A 21,886-nucleotide genomic window follows, 5' to 3' on the forward strand; every position below is an offset into this window, starting at 1 on the left:
CCACCAGACATTGCTGGCCCTTCCCCCCCCCCCCCCCGCGAGCCTCCGGCCCCCTGAGTGTACACACACCCCTGCAGGCCCGGCAGAAGTGATGCTCAGCGGGGCCTTCACACATCCCCATAGCGCGCTTAGGCGCACCAGGGTGGAGGAAATATTGGGGCGACGCGGCTCGGAGTTCACCCTAAAATGGGCGCCTGGGCAGCCCCTAGAAAGAAACTCAAGCAGGGCGCCGCTCACCCGCCACCCTCTGCAGCTCCCACCGCAGCCAAGATAAAAACGTTAGCGGGTGAGAGCGGGAGGAGCAGGAAGAAAGTATATTTTTTTCTTAAAAAAGGAAGGAAACACCCGCCCCCTTCTCCATAGGGAGGAGGGAAGCGCCCCTACTTCGGGAAGTCGCCTTTTCCCGCTGACAAACTGCCCCCGCCGGTTCGCAGCTCCGGGCTCTGAGCTCCAGATCGCAGCCCCTATCCCGGAGCGAAGCTAAGGCAACTGCGTCTCCTTTCACCGACAAGACTCCGGCTCAGACGGGTGGGCGGCGAGTAGGGCTCCAGTCACAGACTGGCGCTAGCAAAATGGAGGAGGAGGAGAGGCAGTGATGTGTGGTAGAGGAGGAAGAGGAGGAGGAGGGCCAGCGATGTCTGGTGGAGGAGGAGGAGGAGGAGGAGGAGGAGGAGGGCCAGCGATGTCTGGTGGAGGAGGAGGAGGAGGAGGGTCAGTGATGTCTGGTGGAGGAGGAGGAGGAGGAGGAGGGCGGCCAGCGATGTCTGGTAGAGGAGGAGGAGGAGGGCGGCCAGCGATGTCTGGTAGAGGAGGAGGAGGACGAGGAGGAGGAGGAGGAGGAGGAGGAGGAGGAGGAGGAGGGCCAGCGATGTCTGGTGGAGGAGGAGGAGAAGGAGGGTCAGTGATGTCTGGTGGAGGAGGAGGAGAAGGAGGGTCAGTGATGTCTGGTGGAGGAGGAGGAGGAGGAGGGCCAGCAATGTCTGGAAGAGGAGGAGGAGGAGGAGGAGGAGGGCCCTCAATGGCTGGTAGGGGAGGAAGAGGAGGAGGAGGGCCAGTGATGTCTGGTAGAGAAGGAGGAGGAGGAGGAGAGGCAGCGATGTCTGGTAGACAAAGAAGAGGAGGAAGGCCAGTAATGTCTGGTGGAGGAGGAGGAGGAGGAAGGCCAGCAATGTCTGGTAGAGGAGGAAGAGGAGGAGGAGGAGGAGTTGGACGAGGGCCAGTGATGCCTGTTAGTGGAGGAGGAGGAGGAAGTCCAGCAATGTCTGGTAAAGGAGAAGGAGGAGGGCCAGCAATGTCTGGTAGAGGAGGAGGAGGAGGAGGAGGGCCAGCTATGTCTGGTTCAGGAGGAGGAGGAGGAGGGCCAGTGATGTCTGGTAGAGGAGGAGGAGGAGGAGGAGGAGGGCGGCCAGCGATGTCTGGTAGAGGAGGAGGAGGAGGAGGAGGGCCAGCAATGTCTGGTAAAGGAGAAGGAGGAGGGCCAGCGATGTCTGGTGGAGGAGGAGGAGGAGGAGGGCGGCCAGCGATGTCTGGTAGAGGAGGAGGAGGAGGAGGAGGAGGGCCAGCAATGTCTGGTAAAGGAGAAGGAGGGCCAGCGATGTCTGGTGGAGGAGGAGGAGGAGGAGGGCCAGCGATGTCTGGTGGAGGAGGAGGAGGAGGAGGAGGGCCAGCAATGTCTGGAAGAGGAGGAGGAGGAGGAGGAGGGCCCTCAATGGCTGGTAGGGGAGGAAGAGGAGGAGGAGGGCCAGTGATGTCTGGTAGAGAAGGAGGAGGAGGAGGAGAGGCAGCAATGTCTGGTAGACGAAGAAGAGGAGGAAGGCCAGCAATGTCTGGTGGAGGAGGAGGAGGAGGAAGGCCAGCAATGTCTGGTAGAGGAAGAGGAGGAGGAGGAGGAGGAGGAGGAGGAGTTGGACGAGGGCCAGTGATGCCTGGTAGTGGAGGAGGAGGAGGAAGTCCAGCAATGTCTGGTAAAGGAGAAGGAGGAGGGCCAGCAATGTCTGGTAGAGGAGGAGGAGGAGGAGGAGGAGGAGGAGGAGGAGGGCCAGCTATGTCTGGTTTAGGAGGAGGAGGAGGGTCAGTGATGTCTGGTAAAGGAGAAGGAGGAGGAGGAGGGCCAGTGATGTCTGGTAAAGGAGAAGGAGGAGGAGGTCCAGTGATGTCTGATAGAGGAGGAGGAGGAGGAGGAGGAAAAGGGCCAGCAATGTCTGGTAGAGGAGGAGGAGGAGGAGGAGGAGGGCCAGATATGTCTGGTAGAGGAGGAGGAGGAGGAGGAGGGCCAGTGATGTCTGATAGAGGAGGAGGAGGAGGAGGAGGAGGAGGAGGAGAGGCAGTGTTGTCTGGTAGAGGAGGAAGCGGAGGAGGAGGAAGGTCAGAAATGTCTGGTAGAGGAGGAGGAGGAAGACCAGTGATGTCTGGAGGGGGAGGAGGAGGAGGGGAGGAGGAGGGGAGGAGGAGGGGCGGGGGAGGAGGGAGAGGGGGGAGGAGGAGGGGGGGGGGGAGGAGGAGGGGGGGGAGGGGAGGGGAGGAGGGGCGGAGGAGGAGGGGGGGGGGGAGGAGGGGGGGGAGGAGGGGAGGAGGGGGAGGAGGGGGGGGGGAGGGGAGGGGGAGGGGAGGGGGGGGGGGGAGGGGGAGGGAGGAGGGGAGGGAGGGGGGGGGGGGGGGGAGGGGGGAGGGGAGGGGGGAGGGGGGGGAGGGGGGGGGGAGGAGGAGGGGAGGGGGGAGGAGGGAGGGGGGGAGGGGGGGGGGGGAGGGGGAGGGGAGGAGGAGGGGGGGGGGAGGAGGGAGGGGGTGGGGGGAGGAGGGAGGAGGAGGAGATGGTGGTGGAATGGTAGGACACACCTGCAATCCCAGCCAGCTTTGAGGGCAAAGGAGCCGGGAAGACAGCTGGAATGAGGCAGATGACGCTCTTCTGAACCTCCAGTGTGCCCCAGGATCACTGAGGTCAGCACAGGATTTGTGGTTGACATGTATACAAGGCTCACAGGTAGCCTCTAGGAGGAAGTGGCTATTCTCTTAGGGCAGCTTTGGCCTCTTAAACTCCACAGGAGCAGGTCCTGAGCTGCTGGAGGATGATTTGGTGGCTCATTTAGCAGCTGTGTGTGAGAAGCCTAGACAGAGGATGAGGTGACCCTAAAAGGCCAGCTTCCCCCTAACTCTGGCCTCATGAGAGGCAAGGAGGCCAGGGTTAGAGGCCAGCTTGCGCGTGTGGTTTGAGGCAACCTTGCTTGTCATGATCCCAGATCCCCCAGCGTGCACTGTGGTGCTTGGGGCTCCCTCTTCCCATTAAAGATCTGCTCAGTGCCTCAAAGGCAGTTACAACGTGGGGCATCTGTTTCCTCCCACAGCCCTCTTGTGTAGCTCAAGCTGCCAACATCGCTGAGCCTGAGCTTTGGTCAGGCACCTTTGAGAAGTGCTGTCCATTGTGCTGGATTTGAGTCATAGCCCTGGGTATGTGTGTATGTGGCTGTGGCAGAGGCAGCGGCAATGGAAGTCCCAGGAGGGAAAAGAGCCTGGGTGACATTAGAGACCGCCTGGGAGCTGTCATGGTTCCCTGGGCTCCTATTTGTGAATAAGGAACCCCCGAGGGCTGGCTGTGTTGTGCTGCTCGAGGCTGGAGTAGAGGCTGGGGCCAGTCCTGGAGCTGGAGCTGCCAGGGCTTTGAAATGGAGGCCACTAGGCTAGGTGGCTGCTCCATGCTGCTGCCTGTGCCTATCAATGGCCCCTGGTGTGGGTGGCTTGCTAGAGGCAGAGTTAATGCGATGTTTCCCTTGTGTGGCCTGGTTTAATGGTTCCCTCGTATGGCTGGGGTTCAGTGTGGGCAGGGTGGAGGCTGTGGCTGTGCTGCCACTGGGCAAGTCACAATAGCCTGTGCAGAGGGGAAGGAGTTCCCACTGGAGCCAGTGGGAGGCCCCAGGAGGAGAGGCTCAGGGTGCGGGTGTGGTATCCATAGGGGTGACCCCGTCATCAGGCCCGGATGTACCTGTAGGGGTGACCCCTAACTGGGGAGCAGAGCCTTGGGCTTAGGAGGACGAGAGCAGGGCCCCAGGAGGTGCTGTGAGAGATGTGGCACCAGCTGCTGTGCTCTTAGCGGCCCTTGGATTCAAAGGGCCCGGGTCCTCCCCGTTCTCAGTGGGCCCCTGGGTGAGTTTCCTCTTTTCCTTCCTGTGAGGAAAGCGCTCCCCTACTGAAGGCCCAGGCAAAGCAGGAGGAGCAGTCCCTGGGGTGGTCTTGCTGACCTTGGCCTGTGACTTCCCCATCAGAATATTGTTCATGAGCCTCCATGAGGCCTCCTTCTCCCGAGCTATGTCTTCAGGGGTTACCTCATGGCATAGTTTGAGAGATGGTGGCAGGGGCAGAGGGACCCCTTGCCTAGGCCTCAGAAGGGGAGTCTTGCATTTACCTCGCCCAGAACCCTCCACTGTGGCCACACGATTCCTCCTTGTTTCTGCCTGCCTCGATGTCACGTCTGCCACTTTGTTCCCAGCGTTCGGGGGAACTTGTGGGCCTGAACATGAATAATGGAAGCCTTTCTCCCTTGGATCTTTGGAGGGCCCCAGAAGTGGCCTAGTGCGAATTGAGGCTGGACCCCTCCTTCGCAGCCCTGGTAACCCTCCAGTGGAGCTGTAGGAGCTGCTGATGGCATTTCGCCGAGTCAACGAGCTCACACTGGAGGGCTGGGAGCAAGGGTCAGCTTTATCTCTGGAGGGCTGCCTGCAGAGGTTGCTAGGTAGAGGCCCAGGCCTTGGGACAAAAGGAATAACACCTTGCTGGCCTTCAACGGGCCTGAATGCAGACCGTAGCTTCCCAGGACCGTAAGTGCCCCTCCTGTGCTGTGCCCTGGTGTGAATTGAGGCTGGACCCCTCCTTCGCAGCCCTGGTAACCCTCCAGTGGAGCTGTAGGAGCTGCTGATGGCATTTCGCCGAATCAACGAGCTCACACTGGAGGGCTGGGAGCAAGGGTCAGCTTTATCTCTGGAGGGCTGCCTGCAGAGGTTGCTAGGTAGAGGCCCAGGCCTTGGGACAAAAGGAATAACACCTTGCTGGCCTTCAACGGGCCTGAATGCAGACCGTAGCTTCCCAGGACCGTAAGTGCCCCTCCTGTGCTGTGCCCTGGTGTGAATTGAGGCTGGACCCCTCCTTCGCAGCCCTGGTAACCCTCCAGTGGAGCTGTAGGAGCTGCTGATGGCATTTCGCCGAATCAACGAGCTCACACTGGAGGGCTGGGAGCAAGGGTCAGCTTTATCTCTGGAGGGCTGCCTGCAGAGGTTGCTAGGTAGAGGCCCAGGCCTTGGGACAAAAGGAGTAACACCTTGCTGGCCTTCAACGGGCCTGAATGCAGACCGTAGCTTCCCAGGACCGTAAGTGCCCCTCCTGTGCTGTGCCCTGGTGTGAATTGAGGCTGGACCCCTCCTTCGCAGCCCTGGTAACCCTCCAGTGGAGCTGTAGGAGCTGCTGATGGCATTTCGCCGAATCAACGAGCTCACACTGGAGGGCTGGGAGCAAGGGTCAGCTTTATCTCTGGAGGGCTGCCTGCAGAGGTTGCTAGGTAGAGGCCCAGGCCTTGGGACAAAAGGAATAACACCTTGCTGGCCTTCAACGGGCCTGAATGCAGACCGTAGCTTCCCAGGACCATAGATGCCCCTCCTGGGCTGAGCCTGTTGCTCCATGAGCCAAAGAGCCAGTCTGCTCCGTACTCGGGGATGAGCTACAGGGTATCTGAAAACCGTCTGCAGAAAGCGCCAGCTTCCTCTGAAGACAGCCTGCCGGATGCGGCAGACAAGGGTCTTCCAGGAACAGGACATGTTTGGAATCCTCTTTTCCCAAAGCTGATCTGAAGCCCAGAATGCTGTGGGACGTCTAGAAGTGGATCCACCAGAAAAGGTGGCTAAGCGGGATACACTCACCTAGGGTTCTTGGGCAGGTGTGGTGAGGGGTCCGGGAAATGAGCCCCAGGAGCAAGTTCCTGCCCCCCCCCATGGGGGGGGCGTTGCAGGGCTGAGGGGCAAAGCTAGCCCAGGGAACTGCCCACCAGAGCTGTCGGGGAGTGTGGGATACTTCTTTTTCAAAAACCGGGGGAGCGTACCTCTTGGAGCGGCTAACTGCTCCACAGTCTCCACCGCAATGATACGTTGTTGCTGGGACCGCGCGCACAAATGGTAAGAAGCAGCGTGGGTGTTGGGATTGGAGCTCGAGAAGGAAGAACCTGCACGCGCACAAACGGTAAAAAGCACCTCTTGCGGACAGCAACTGTTACACCCAGCGAGAGAGAACCAACCAGAGACAGATAGTAAATCCACACAGGAGTTTATTACCGGCCGGGACCTAGCCGAGCATCGGACTCGAGCCTCGGCTGGGGGTTGACAAACATGTTTTATACACCTTTGAGGCCAAAAGTTTCTAGGCCCCCCTATGGGATAGAACTAGTAAAGCAAGCAAAAGGTACAGAAGCAGAACGTCCTGCTGTTGGAACATTTGTAAAACAATAGTTGATTAATTGTTGTTTCTAAGAGACTCTCTAAGGGGAGGAGGTTTCTAAGCTTCCTCCTTCCGAGTTCATCTAAAGGGCAGGGAGGTGGGTCAAGCAGCAACATGGCGTCTGTCTTGCTAACAAGGGTCCTTCACAACAAAGTAACATTTCGCTTGAGACTGTGGAGGACCGCGCGCCCAAACGGTAAAAAGCAGCGGGGGTGGGAGGGTGTTAGCTCAGTGGTTTCGCCGCCTGTTGCGCAAGCACAAGGACCAGCGTTGGATCCCCGGTACCAAAAAAAAAAAAAAAGGGACTTTCCTCCTCAGTAAATTGCAAAAAACTTTGCAAACACCCACGCTGCTTCTTACCGTTTGTGCGCCTGCGGGTTCTTCTTTCTCACGCTCCAATGCAAACACCCATGCTGTTTTTTACCCGTCTTGCCCGTGCTGGTTCTTCCCCCTAGCGCTCCAATGCTGTGTCCCAGCACCAAAGTACTGATTTTTGTGTGTTGACCTTGTATCCAGCTACTCTACTGAATTTGGTTTTTGGGTTTTTTTTCATGCTAATGGTCTTTTAATTTAATTTTTTTGAATTTAATTTTATTGATACAGTTCAGGTATACAATATAATGACATTTATCATTGGGAATTTGCTCCTTTACATAATCTCTCTTGGTTCTTTTTTTTTTTCCCCCTTCCCCTCCCCTCCCTTCAACCTCCCCCATCCCTCCCTATTTACAAAAACTTTGTTTCCATTTTTACATTTTCTCATATTAATTCCATTCCCTTCTTTCCTTTCCCCTACCCCTCCCACTTCCTCTTCCCCTTTGCCTCTTTTCTTCCTATTTCACACTATCTATTATATCTGTTAGTCCTTATTTACCCTTTCAGTTTCTCATACTAGAGAAACTATTCGGTATTTACACGTGTGTCCTATTTATTTCAATTAAGAGTATCACCTCAATGTGCATTCATTTAGCTATAAATGTCTCTAATTTCTCATTTTTTACCGCTGAGTAGTACTCCATTTTATTTTAAAACAAAAACACATTTTCTTTATCCAGTCTCCAGTTGATGGGCATTTGGGCAGTTTCCAAATTTTAGCTATCACAAACCGCTCCTATGAACATGAGTGCACATATATCACTGTGGTATGATTCTTTTAATTCTTTGGGGAAGATCCCCAGCAGGGGAATAGCGGGGTCAAATGGAACTTCCAGTCCTAGTTCTTTGAGGTATCTCCATACTGATTTCCACAGTGGTTGCACCAGTCTACACTCCCACCAGCAGTGGAGCAGCATTCCTCTTTCCCCACAGCCCCAGCAGCATTTATTATTGGTTGACTGAATTTGGTTATTAAGTCTAGAAGACTTTTGGTGGAGTTCTTGGGGTCTTCTATATAGAGTATCATGTCATCTGCAAATAATGACAATTTTTCTTCGTTTCCTATCTTTATTCCTTTTCTTTTTGTCTCTCTTCTAATTGCTGTGGCTAATGTTTCCAATACTATATTGAACAGGAGTGGTGATAGTGGGCCTCCTTGTCTTGTTCCTGATTTTAGTGTGAAGGATTTCAGCTTTTGACCATTTAGTATGATACTGACTGTTGGTTTTTCATGGATGGCTCTTATCAGTTTGAGGTAGAGACTGTCGATTCCAATTTTCTGTAGGGTTTTTATCATGAATATGTGTTGGATTTTGCCAAATGCTTTTTCTGTGTCTATTGAGATGATCACATGGTTTTTGCCATTGGCTGTATTAATATTGTGTAGTACATTTATAGATTTGCATATGTTGAACCATCCCTGCATCCCTGGGATGAATCCCACTTGGTCAAGGTGTATGATCTTCCTGATGATCTTCTGGATTTTGTTCGCCAGTATCTTAGTAAGGATTTTTGCATCTATGTTCATTAGTGAGATTGGCCTGTAGTTCTCCTTTTCGGTTGGATCTTTCTCTGCTTTGGGGATCAAGGTGATGCTTGCTTCCAGGAATTAATTTGGGAGTATTGCTTCCCTTTCAACTTCATTGAAGAGTTTAAACAGTAGTGGCAATAGTTCTTCTTTCAATGTCTTCTAGGATTCAGCAGTGAAGCCATCAGGACCTGGACTTTTCTCTTTTTTTTTCTTTTTGTACCAAAAAAAAGAAATTTGGGAAAATCTTAAGTTTGAATTGTAACTATCAGGGAATAACAACACAAATGGTTTCATGCATGTACACATGTTAAGTAACAACAAGCAAATCCCAAGTCAGTACAGTACATACCAAAGGGGCAAAGCAGGCAGTCAAGTAAGGACATTGAGTCAGGTCTTAAAATGTCTGGGTTAGAATCTGGGGCTAAATAGAAACCAAGTAGTTACTTGCTGAGGTTGTGAACCAAAGGTTTGGGTTCCAATCCCTTTTCTGAACTTCGTAACTCTGTGACCCTCCCTGGGCTGAGGAAGGTTGTTGTTTTTTTTGTTTTGTTTTGTTTTGTTGGGGGGGGGGGTACCAGGGATTGAACTCAGGACCTTGTGCTTTCGAGGCAGGCAGCAGAACCACTGAGCTAAATCCCTGGCCCAGTGAGGAGAGGTTTTTTTTGTTGTTGGGCGGGGGTGTGATACCAGGGATTGAACTCGGTCCTTGCCCTTGTGAGGCAGGTGGTGGAACCACTGAGCTAAATCCCCAGCCCTTTTCTTTATTTTTTTAACCTGTAAAAGAGATAATCAGGGTACATCTGTTACTACTAAATTGGGAACAGGGCTGGGGATTTAGCTTAGTGGCACTGCGCCTGCCTGGAAAGTGCAAGGTCCTGAGTTCAATTCCCAATACAAACAACAACAAAAACCCTAAATTGGGAACAAACAAAGTACAAATACATATTTTCTGTTGCCCAAGAATTGATGGCCATTATTATCAGAAAGAAGCAGGAAGAGGCAGTCAGGCCTACTTCAGTGGTAGATCGTGTGCCTAGCATGCACAGGCCCTAGGTTTGAAAACCAGTGAAGAAGAAAAAGGAATCATTACACTGGAGGGAACCCTTTTCGACTAGCCCAAGAATTGTGAGGGGAATGCTACTTATACAGCAGCTGCAGGCCTGTGATTGGTTCAATTTCAGGTCTATAATTAGTTCAAATTCAGGCCTGCTGATTGGACCAAGTATAGACCTCTGATTGGTCCAAGCTTGTGTGGTGCTCCAGGACAGCAGCCACTGTCATGGAGGTGATTCATTGAGGCAGTAGCTGACATGAGCTGATTGATGGACAGCTGTTTCATGTCTGGGAAAAATGGCAGGGCTAGAACTAGGGAATCTTTGGGAAGGCTAGCTGTGTTCATCACAGCTGAGTGGGGTTCAGGGAGGTTGGGAGTGTAACAGTGGGCCCAGATCCCCCTCTCTGATCTTAGCCATGTTAGAGTGTACCCAGTTTCTGTGCAGTTTTCAGCTAGGAACCAAGGGTATTGGAGTCTTCATGGGTGTGAACAGGTGTGTGACTGGAGGGTGCAGGTGAGCACTTCTCTGAGTGCAGCCGCTGGGTGCTGTGCCTACGAGCCCCCCTGTACACACCTGTACATGTGTGTACTTGTGTGCAGGTGCAAGGCTTGTGCACATGCACACCTGTGTGTTCTCACAGGGGCTTGGGTCTGCGAGAGTCCCTGCTCTTCTGCAGGCAGCGGACCTGAGAGGACAATCAACAGCACAGCTCGTTCCTAGAACTTGGGGTTTTCCAGGGTAGAGGTGGCCCCAGGGCTCGGATCCCAGGACCTGCATCTGCCCTGTGCCCTGAGGCTGTGCCCAGGCTGTGTGGGGCTTGTCCCACCTTTGCCTGCTGCAGGATCCTGCTGAGTTGTGTGCTTTAAAGTAGGATGGGGACTTGTTGCTCTTTGTGGGGTCTGGGAGCAGGAAAAGCCAGCAGGGGGTTGAGGCCCAGCCAGGGGGAGGGCCACCGTTCTGGGCTTTGCCTGGATTGAGGTAGATGGGGCCTCCCTTGGCCCTGTGGTCACCTCTTATCATCCTGGGCTCTGCACATCCTCCTCCAGCAGGGGCCGTCCCTGCTCTCTTCCCTGCTCTCCCTGACTTCACAGCCTCCTCTTCACTTCTCCCTGAAGCCAGCTAAGCAGATGCTCGTCAGGGTCACTGCTGAGCTCTCTGCTGTCAATGCCAGTTTCACCTTCCAGTCTTCTCTTGCTTGAGGCTCAGTGTGCTGAGGAGTGAGGCCCCTCCCTGTCCTGCAAGTGCTCCTTCCCTTCCCCCGCTCTGGGACTCTGCTCTACCGGTTTTCCTCCTGAATCTCCCTCTGCCTCCATGGGGGTCTCTCTGACTTCTTAGTGCTCAGGTGCCCCAGGCCCCACATTCCTTGCTCCTGTTTGCCCACCCACTGCCTTGGTATCTCACCCAGGCTTGGGGTGGGGGTGTAGCTCAGTGGCACAGCACCTGCCTGGCAAGTGCGAGACCCTGAGTTCAATTCCTGGTACCAAAAAAAAAAAGACCGGTACTCACCCAGGCTCAAGGCTTTCAAATGACCACGCTTAGATAACATTGAATCATTTATCATCTTTCTCTTCCCACCAAAAAGCAAGCTGCTCAGAGACAGGGCCTTTTTAAAGTCAGGTTTATTGAAGAATAATTTGTATAGAGTTTAGTTCACCTTTTTAGCACTCAGTTCGGTGAGTTTTTGACAAAAGTGTCCAGCTGTGTCACCACCTCCATAATCAATTACAGGACAGTTGCTAGCAGCTCTGAAAGGTGTCTGGGCCCCTCTGTGGTCAGCCCCAACCCCAAGTCCCACACCTGCCAGCCACTCATCTGTTTGGTGTCCCTGCAGTTTTGTCTCTTCTAAAAAGTCACATGAATGCAATTGTAGTGTATGTAACCTTTTGAATCCACCTGTCCTGTTCACTACTGTGCATCTGAAGATTTGTACATCTCGTTGCATTTTTGGGCAGTTTCTTCCTTTATTTTCCTATAGGGTGCCCTTGTTTGTGTGTTTGTTCGTAGGGTGACAGTTGTCCCGCTTTGCCCAGGATTGAGATGGTCTCTGAGGCCTGGCACTTGCAGTGCAGAACGCAGATGGTTGGTTTCCTTGGTTCACCAGTTGAAGGACATTCAGGTTGTTTCCAGTTTTGTACATTTGGTTTTGTATATTTATTTACTCTTTATAACCAGATTTTATAACAGAGCCCAGATTTCGATTTCTCTTGGTTAAGTCCCTGGAGCGGTTCTGGGGGTTGAGTAAGAAGCTGCCAGGCTGCGTGGAGAGTCTTGCAGGCCCGCCAGCATCGTCTGTGAATTCCTGTTGCTCCACATCCTCTCCAGGACCTGAGAGCGACTGGCAGTTTTTAAGCCATTGTTATAGATGTAGGAGGGTATCTCCTTGTGGTTGGCAGAGGTTTCCTTTATCCATTTTGCTGGCATTTTCAGGACCAGATGCTTGACTGCCACCTGCTGGGGAACCGCCCTAAAAAGTGTCCAATTCTGTGACACTATGATGTGACCAAGTGCACCTGTTGGATTTGGTGTCTATGTGCAGTGCACAGCCTGCTGAACTGTACAGGGGACCCAGCACATAATGACACACAGCCAGCCCAGCAGAGGGGAGAGTAAGCTATACATATGTACATAGTCAAATGTTCTTCAGAAAGTGCTGGCACATGAGCTGGGCATGGTAGTGCACATCTGTAATCCCAGCTCTCAGGAGGCTGAGGCAGGAGCATCTCCATGGGTTCAAGGCCAGCCAGGCCTACCTAGTGAGTTCGAGGCCAGTCCGAACTACCTAGTGAGACCCTGTCTAAACAAACAAACAAGTGGTGGCACAGCTGGTTAGAGAGGAGGCCCAGGAGGCATGCAGGAGCTATGATTTAGTTTTTCTTTTTTCTCTTTTTGCTACCAGGAATCAAACTCAGGGCCTCGTGCTTGCGAAGGCAGCTGCTGCACCACTGAGCTACATCCCCAGCAGGAGCTACGATTTGAATTAGTGAAAGAGCACCAATTAATAATGGTAATAATAATTACAATATTAATAACCATGAGAGTAAATACTTGCAGAAGACTTATGGGCCTGGCCCCATTCCTAGCATATGAACTTATTTATTATTTCAAAGAGGCCTAAAAGGTAGATATTATTACTTGAGTTTTACAGATGAGGGCATTGAGAACAGAGAGATTAACTTGCTCAAGATCACACAGCAAATCCACCCAAGATCTGAGATTTTACACCCAGGCAGTCTGGCTCTCGAGCGTAACTACTGGGCCACTGGTCTCACCTGTTTCTTTATGGTTGCCCCCTAAGGAACCTTTGTTGAGATTTTCCCCCAATCATCCCCCCCACCATGAGATATTAATACCGTAGATAAACCACAGATCCGCGTGTGTAGTGTGTATATATATCTCTCTGTGCTCTGCGCATTAAAAACTATCATTTTTAATGTCTCCAAGAACTGGCATTGCCCTGTATGGCCGCAGTGCCACCCACTGAAAACAACCTCTCCTCCTGCAGGATTGCATTTCTGATCCTAATGAATGCACTATACCTTCGGAGCACTTTCTAAGCGCTTTACATTATTGAATCATTTCGTGCTCATGACAGCCAGGCGAGGGAGGTACTTTCATCGTCCTCCTGTTAGCACTGGGCCACCCGAAGCACAGGAAGATTAATGAATGGTCCCCAAATGAGGTGACTAGTGAAGGGCAGAACCTGCACTGAATCTCTCCTAGACGCTGCATACTCTGCCTCCCTGCTGGGTTCTTCTAGTGCTTTCCCGAGCCCCTGCTCTGAGCCTGGCCCAAGTTAGGAGCTGGGATACAGTGGGAGAGGTGCCAGTCTCTGCCCTCCCAGAACTTGCTTCTGCAGTGTGTTTGAAGGTGGGAGTCAGGGTGGGCTGTATCTAGAGCCCCAGTACCGTGTGTGGTGTACAGTGGGCACCCAGTGAATCCTGAGGAGAGGCTATGGGGTTATTCTGGCCTGCTGCTAGGCCTGGGGTCCTGAAGGCAGCTCTGCGGTGTTAGCATTCACCCTCCTAGGCTCCTAGGGCAGCCCTGTCACTGGGCCACCTGCACCGGTGTTGGGGCTTTCTCCTTCTGGACCAAGTCTTGCTGGACCAAGTCTTGCTGCACCAAGACCAGTGCCCTGGTTGTGGTGCAGGGTGAAACCAGCAACTGGTGCTCAGCAAAGTGGCTGTGGTTTAGAGCAGAGTTAGAGACAGGGAGCCCAAGTGGAGCAGAGGACAGGCTGGGCCGGGCCAGAACTGGGGCTAGAGGGGAAGGAGGTCCCGTGTGATCTATGAGTGACACCCACCCCGTTCCCCCAGTGGAGAAGACCCAGGCCACCTTCCCCATCCTCTGGGACTCTGGCTTCCTGTGCATGGGCCACAGCCGCAGTGGCACGCGGCTGGCCATGGTGGTGTCACTGGACCTCAACGCCACCAGCCAAGTGATGGCTGTGCAACTCCAGGTGAGACTCTGGAGGATGCACAGGGCCCTCGGGGCTGCTTCTCCCCCACACTTCCAACTGGGACCTGGGATGTGTCTCAGATGGTCATCACTCCCCTAGCCCTTGCTCCACACACCACTCACTTGGTCCCTGCAGTCTCCTGTCCCTGCGCCACCAGCCCTGCTTGTCTGTGCCATGGCCTGTTGCAGAGAACATCATTTAGCTGTTCATTAGCCAGGTCTTACAAGCACAAGCTGAAAATAAATAGATACTCAGCAGCCCTCTGCAGTTTCCCCACGTGACGAACACATGGCCCGCTGACCCCATCCCAAACTCACCGCAGCCCTCCCCTCCTTGCACACATTCTGTTAGAACAGACAGTAGGACAGGGTGTGAGGCGCATGTTTGTGGGTAGAGCTGGGGTGGCAGCCAGGCTCCTGGAAAACTCTCTGGGGGCCGCTCAGTCCCTTTGCTGTCCTGGCCTGGCAGCCTGCTGGGAAGCACCACTTGGGTGGAGGTTCAAAGAGCTTTCATCACAGGACATGTGAGAGGGTGGCCCTGTCTGATCACTGTTGTCCTATGGTACCCAAGTTGGGACCAGTCTGTGGTATTAACAGACTTCCTGGGTGGCAGGTGGGTTGAGTCTGAGTCTCACCTGAGTCCTCGGCTTGTGGGCTGGGGTGGGGTGCAGGGCTGAGGGCTGGCAGCAGACAGTGCCATCCACCCCACAGACCATGCTCCTGGAGAAGAGCCGAGTGGTACAGCCACAGAAGCGGAAGGTGCTTCCCCCATCTTCTCCCAGACTTGGGCTCTCCTCTGTCCTCCCTGAAACCGGACCCCTCAGGAGTGCCTAACCCACCTCAATAACCTCCTTCACTGCTCTGGAAAATGAAAAAGGTTCCTTATGTTCCTTTTTATACTTTGTTCCTGTCCCTCTCTGTTCATCCTGGCCTACATACCACCTCTTCTCACTAGACCATTTTCACTAACACCCTGTTACCAGAAAAAGGAGAAAGGACATGGAGGGCAGCAGCACAGATGACAAGCGAGGCATGTCTTAGTTACTTTTCTTGTTGCTGAGACAAAATACCCAACACTCATAAGTTAAGGGAGGAAAGGCTTATATAGCTCAGTTTGTACAGGTTTCAGTTCATAGTTGGCTGGCTCCGACGTAAGGTGGCGTGGCAGAAGGGCATTGCAGAGGAGAAATGGTTCATCGTGGACAGAAGGCAGGAAGGGAGCAAAGCAGCGAGGAAGTAGTAAGGAAGGAAGAAGCAAGTGGCCACAGCAGCCCTCTTTCTGTCCCTTGTATCCAGGCTACACACCCTTAGGGCGGGTAGCACTCACACCGAGGCTGGGCCTTCCCACTATCCACACACAGAACTATGCCAAAGCAATCAGTGGACTGATTTAGTAATCACACACCCTTAATCCCAGCATCACACACTCTAGATCCAGCCACCTCTGCTTTTTTTTTTGTTTTTGGTACCAGGGATCGAACTTGAGACCTTGCGCTTGCAAGGCAGGCGCCGGAACCACTGAGCTAAATCCCCGACCCTCCAGCCACCTCTGAAAAGCCCCCCTACCTATGACTGAATGAGGCTTTGGGAGGACATCTAGACACAAGCCATAACAAGGCACGGGGTGCCTTTGCCATTGCTGTCCTTCCACACACCCGCCATCCGTTCTGGTCCAGACGGTCATCTCCCAAAAGTCAGGTAAGCTTCTAGATCTCCTTCAGACCATTCGTGATCCTTCCTGGCCTGGGGAACTGTCCCCTGGACATGGTCCCTCAGGAGCACTAGTCTCCTGCTAGTGGCCGCCATTCTCTTACTCATCCTTGGTCTTGGTCGATCTCCCCAGCTTTGGGAACTGTCCCTGTGACCTGGGCCCTCAGAAAACACTGGTCTCATGCTGGTGACCCCTGTTCTCTTGTTTGCCTACAGACAGACCTCACCCACTCCACTATGGATAGTTCCAGTCTGGCCCTCCGACTTGCCTTGCCTTTGTCTATTTCCTTTTTTTTTTTTTTTTTGTTGAGACCGGGTCTCACTGTGTAGTTTGGGCTGGCCTTGAGCTATGTAGCCCAGGCTGGCCTCAAACTCACAGTGATCCTCCTGCCTCAACCTCCTGAGTGCTAGGATTATAGATGTGCTGTGTGTCACCATGCCCACCCTGTCTGTCTCCTTAAAAAAACCTAAAAATCCTCCATAATTTGATGCTCTTTCTGCCTTCTAACTCTTGTTCGTGTAACTCTATACTGTTAAAACAACAAAAATATTATAAGTGATCTCTTATGATTCACTTAAAAAGTACTGTGATGCCTAAGGGAAATAATTGTTTTATGTATCTTATTTTTGTTTTGTTTTCTTTAATAAATCTTATTTTATGTATCGTGTCTCCTTTGTCTGCCTGTTAATCTGTGTTTATAATAATCAACCTTAGATATGGGGGACTGTCAGATAGGACTCCCTCCACTGCTAAAGTAAAGATTTTTTTTTTGGTACCGGGAATCGAACTTGGGTCCTTGTGCTTGGGAGGCAGATGGCAGAACCACTGAGCTAAATCCCCAGCCCCAAGATAAAGATTTTTAAAAGAGTCTAAACCTCCAGACTGAGTTCAAACTCGTTGGTATAAAAAATAAGTCAAAGTACAGGCCAAATATCAGGTTTAAAAAAATGGCTCTTGGGTTACACACAGCCTACGCTGAGACCTGGCACATAATAAGCTAAGATTGACTCCTATCTCAGAATGCCAAAAGACAAAACAGCCTTCCTGAATATCCATAAAAGATAATGAGGGGCCATTTAAAAACATCTTAACTGATTAAGTTTATTTCAAATTCTGTGGTTCGAGTTGATATTTTTGTCTGATTAATGTGTCTAAAATATTTTTTATAAATGAATTGGCTTTGAGATGAATCTCAGACTACAATTACCAGGTTAACTTGCTTGGTGCTGCTTGCTGCTCGGGCTAAGATAAGGATGCTATTCAAGGCCACTTGGAGGTCTACTGGCAGCCAGCCTTAATTAAAATGTAGCCATCCAGGGCTGGGGATTTAGCTCAGTGGTTCCGCCGCCTGCCTCGCAAGCACAAGGTCCAGAGTTCGATCTCCAGTACCAAAAATTAAATGAATACAAAAGACCTTTCCTCCCCTGAGCCAAAGGAACAAACAGTTGTATTGTCCCCATACCTCTGGAAACAGGGCCAACCTTTCCAAATCCAAGGCCACCTGACTCCTAGTTTGCTGGGTCTTGCTGCTGACAACTAAACAGACCCCAGTTCTAAACCTCCTGTAACCTCCATCACCAAAATAAAACCCAGGGTTTGTCTAGAGGTAGCACTTAATGTGGAGAGTTTTTGTTTTTCATTTTTTTAGATTTACGACATTTTGAAAAAATTAGCAAACTGCAGTCTCGAAATATTGGAAAAACTAAAAAAAAAGTCAGCTATGTCATGAATGCATAAAATATATGCAGATAGTCATGTATTTTATTATTTAACTACACAAATGAATTATGAAAAGTTAGACTTTATCAAAACATATACATATAAATACTTAAAGACCATACATGTCATTGTTCTCAGTCAACAGAAATGTTAACAGGCAGGCGTGGTGGCACTCTCCTCTGATCCCAGCTACTCAGGAGGCTGAGGCAGGAGGATTGTGAGTTTGAGGCCAGCCTGGCTAGCCATTCAGTGAGACTCTGTCTCAAAATAAAAAAATAAGCTGGGTGTGGAGCACACATCTGTACTCCCAGCACCGTGGGGGCTAACCAGAAAGATTGCAAATTCCAGCCCAGCCTGGACAACTGAGCAAGAGCCTGTCTCAAAATAGAAAAGGGCTGGGGATGTAGCTCAGTGATGGAGTACTTGCTCAGCACACCTGAGGCCCTGGGCTCCATTCCCAGTAATAAGAGGGGAAAAGGAAGTTATACGTGGGTTTTAGATTGTGTGAGTGGCCGGCACACTACATCTTCCAAGGGCCAGCTACATACCTGTGAGCGGCATTGCTGGGTCATAATACTCTTAGTTTCTGAGGAATTACTAAATTTGATTCCTTTTTACAGAATTTTAAAGTTTATTTTATTTTTTAAAGTTTTTTTAATTAAAAAATTTTTATTAGTACATGTCTGCAGTACACAATGATCACATTCTTCATGAAGAGTTGGTACATGTGCATAACACATCTCAATTCTTTTTTTTTAATCCCCTTCCTCTCCCCTCCCTCCCAGTTTTACAGAATTTTAGCAACAGGCCCATGTTTCATCCTTTTCCCCATTTTATGACCCAGGGATTGAGGCTCAGTCAGTGCCACACTCATTGGCTTTCGGAAGGGTGGGTTGGGAACAGGAGGGGAGGCAGGGGCTGGACAGGGCTGTAATGTGGACATTTCCGGGGCAGTGGAAGGCTCTGCCCCGCCCCAGCAGTCAGGGTGTGCCGGCTGTGTGCACAGAGCTACTCAGAGGTCCTGCCTTGGTGGCATTTGCTCTCCCAGGCACCAGGTGCCCCAGTGTGCTTTGGGGCACAAGGTCCTCAGGCACGGTTAGCCTAGTGTACAGACAAGCAGACAAGTCATTTGGCCAGAGTCACAGAGCCTGAAAGGGACAGAGCTGTGTCAGTCGGGTCCTTTCACCCTGTTCATGTCACAGAGCTTTTGAACTTGGATCTGCAAAGACTCCTCAAGGGTGCTCCTGAGTATATAGGAAGAAGGGCTGACAGCTGGGACCCCAAGCCTCCTGTCCTGCCCCCACCCCCAGCAAAGCCTAGATCAGGGTTTCTCCCCTCTCCTGGCCCTGTTGCCATTTGGGAATGAGCCATCCTCAGTCGTGGGCATTTTGTGCACCAGAAGAAGTTTCCCTCTGCGCCTGGCCTGTACCCACTGGAGGCCATGCCAGCCCGTCCCAGTACTGGCAGAAGTGTCTCCCTGGGTTGCCCTGGGTGGGAACCCCTGGTCCACTGGTTGTAGCTGATTCAGAGCCACAGCAGGCCCTGCACCTTGCAGCCCGAAGACTCCAGGTTAAGTTCCTTAACCTCCCCCGGCTCTGTAGTGTGAGGAGCGAGCAGCACCAGTACCAGGGACGCTGGAGGTAGTGAACGAGTTCCTGTGTGTTCAGAAAGGACCGATCCAGATTCTGATGTCTTGTGCCAGTTCTGTTTTAACATGTCCCTACTCAGTGTTGTAAAAGGTGTCCAAGGAGCCGAGTAGCCCTTGCTACTTTCCAGCAGACCATGCTCTCTCTTCCTGCAGTCCGTCAGGGCTGCTTTCTGTGTCCCAGGTCTTGAGATCTAGCCAGAGAGTGATGGCCATAGCAGGGGAGATGCACTGCTGAGGACCAAGTGGTACCTGGTGCTCCACATTGCTGGGGGCTGGTCCTCAACAGCCTTGGCTGGGCCTGAGTGGCTCTGAAAGAAAAAAGGGGGCCATAAGGCTGGCAAGCTGCACACATACCCCACCTGTGCAAGGGCTTCAGTATAGCGCCCCACCTGTCCAGTCACTGGTGTCCGCACGACCTCGAGTGCCCTACATGTGTCCAGCCTGTGGGAAGGGCTCAGCCACTGCTCCAGCCTTAGTGCTCCCCACAGGATGTGCAGGGGTACCCTACCCATGTTCTGGGTGCAGGAGGCACTTCCGCCAGAGCTCCAGCCTCTTACCCACTGCAGGATGCACTGACCTCCATCCACCCGAGCTACAGCTCCCCACCAGACAGCAGCAGGGCTATGAGGCATGAGTTTGAGATCCCGAGCCCTGCACATGGAGCTCTGTTCTGCCAGGAACCTCTTCAGAAGTTCCCTGTCCCAGGACCCATGACACTGCTAGAGGTGGTTCTGCTCCTGAAGCAGCCATCTTGATCTGAAGGGATCTTCAGGCCAATTCTGCCCATGGCCAACATGAAGACATGGTGGCAGGACCCTTGGGGTGCCCAGACGGAGGGAGGAAGTCGGGCACTGGGCATGGAGGGGAGCAGGTGCTGAGCTGCATGTGTGTCCCGGGGGCCAGAGCAGGCAATGTGAGCCTGGCAGCCTCTGCAACAGAAACTGTCTCTCATGTTCAAGAGCCACAAGTCAGAGTATCAGTAGAGGTGGCTCCCTCTGAAGGGTCTGGCAGAGAATCCAGCTGCAGGAGTCTGCCAGTGCTCCTTGGATGAGGCTTCTGTCATCACACTGCCTTCTCCCTTCTGCACCTCTGTAATTGTGTTCCTCTCTGTGACCTCTCCTCTTTTTATAGGACCCCAGCCTTTGGACTACCCTCCCTCCACTGTGGCCTCATTTTAACTGATTACAGCTGCAAAGACTTCTTTCTAATAAGGTCTCAGGCTGAGGCTCTGGGTGGGCAGGAACATGGGTGATGTTCTCAGCCTACCTGGGGCAGCCACATGACTGCAAGTGTTCACTGTGGTGCCTGGCTCAGCCTTTCCGGGCTGCTCTCCAGCCTTCCCTCCATCCTGCAAGACTTCCCAGCACCTTGTGTACCTGTCCAGGATTTCAGTGGGGAACTCGGGTGAGTTTGAGGTCACCTTTGCAGATTCATGTCTGCTGTGTGGGATGAAAATGCCTGGTAGAACACTTTTCTGAGATGCCATCTTCCTGACCTGCTGGTATTTGGCCTGGCACCTGTCCCCAGGGCGGGCCCAGGGTTGCCTCTGTTCCCAGCCCCATGCGTCTTTCCCAGGACATAGCTGCCTTGTGGTCCTGCTTCATCCTTCTAAAGCAGGAAACCTCGGCCTTCAGACTTAAGAGCCCATGAGGCAAGTGACCCTCTTGCATCCATCCACACGCATGTTGATGAGTGACCAACGGCAGCAGTAGAGTCCTTGGTGGGTTCAGTCATCATGGAAGTTGTGGGGCAGCTATTGAAACTGCTGGTTCTGGAATGTTTCATTCAGGCCATGTGGCCATTCCTTGGAGCTAGGTGGCCTTAGCCTTCCTACCAGCCTGTGACGCTCCATTCTGTTCTGCTGCCATTTGTTAGGTATATTTTCACACTTTTGCTCTGTGTTTGTTTGTTGCTATATAATTCAGTTTGGTCTTAAACTCACTATGTAGCCCAGGTTGGCCTTGAACTTGAAGCAATCATCCTGCCTCAGCCCCCCAAGTGCTGGGATTCCAGGTGTGTGCCACTCTACCTGGCTACATTTTTGCCTTTCAACATGACTCAGGTTCCTGGGATCATAACCTGCTCTTTCTTCATTCCTTTAATAAATCACCTCTGTCTTGTCTCAACCCCTGTGTGCGCTGCCCGTGTGCCCTCTGCACAATGTAGCTGCCTGTTTTCAGGATGGTTCTCTCCTTCTAGACCAGCATTGGTGATATCAGAGGACACATGGAACAAGCCAGAAGCAGCCATCTCCCTCCCACAAGCTCGCAGAACCCAGCATGGCTGCTCTCCCACTTCCCTGTTCAGTCTGCCTTTCTCCTGTCACCAGGCCAACATGAGTTCTTAGCCACTCAAAAGATGGAGATGAGATGTGGACCAGTTCTCCAGCCTGTGATAACCATCACTGTTGTTTGCCTTCTGAAAAGCAGAGTCCCTAAATCAGCTTCCAAGATGTTACCAGGGCCAGGGATTTAGCTCAGTGGTTTTGCTGCCTGCGGTGCAAGCGCAAGGACCCAAGTTAGATCCCCGGTACCAAAAAAATAAAATAAAATGAATTGCTTGAAAAAAAAAAAAAAAAGATGTTACCAGTCACCTGGAGGTCTTGCTTAATTCGTGTAGAAACCACAAATTGGCAAAGTGTAACTCCTAGTGTTAAAAGCTGTGGGCTTGAATGCCAGCAGCTACCAACTCTTAGAGTTAGTGGCCCCCTTGCTGCTCAGCAAGCAGCTCCCAGCAGGCCTGGAGAATCCTTCCTGCTACCAAGTGGTTCCAGCACTTCTTTGTTGCCGTGTTACTCTCTGCTGTTAGCTGTTTGCAGTGTTAGGCCCACAACATCCCCTTCTTGAGACAGAAATCACCATCCAGAAGTTTTATTAGACTTAGGCTACAGCGTAAGGGGGAACAGTGCATGGGCTGAACCC

At 52.2% G+C, this 21,886-nt stretch overlaps 1 long non-coding RNA gene across 10 annotated transcripts; it reads left to right on the plus strand.

Annotated features, from left to right (window-relative positions):
• Positions 1 to 35: 35 nt before the first annotated feature.
• LOC147820924 (uncharacterized) lies at positions 36 to 21,467 on the plus strand. 10 transcript variants are annotated; one of them, XR_015447954.1, is made up of 6 exons: positions 2,798 to 2,937; positions 12,329 to 12,436; positions 13,746 to 13,888; positions 15,360 to 15,585; positions 20,097 to 20,369; positions 21,165 to 21,467. It is a non-coding gene; the product is annotated as an uncharacterized LOC147820924 (long non-coding RNA). The 10 variants fall into 10 exon arrangements; XR_015447955.1 differs by lacking the exons at positions 20,097 to 20,369; positions 21,165 to 21,467 and adding an exon at positions 14,599 to 14,764 and having other exon boundaries at positions 15,360 to 16,265; XR_015447949.1 differs by lacking the exons at positions 20,097 to 20,369; positions 21,165 to 21,467 and adding an exon at positions 15,814 to 16,265.
• Positions 21,468 to 21,886: the final 419 nt, after the last annotated feature.

This window comes from Heterocephalus glaber, unplaced genomic scaffold, assembly GCF_053883595.1.
Source record: "Heterocephalus glaber isolate CG9 unplaced genomic scaffold, H.glaber_assembly_v1.0 deba00001781, whole genome shotgun sequence".
NCBI lineage: Eukaryota > Metazoa > Chordata > Mammalia > Rodentia > Bathyergidae > Heterocephalus > Heterocephalus glaber.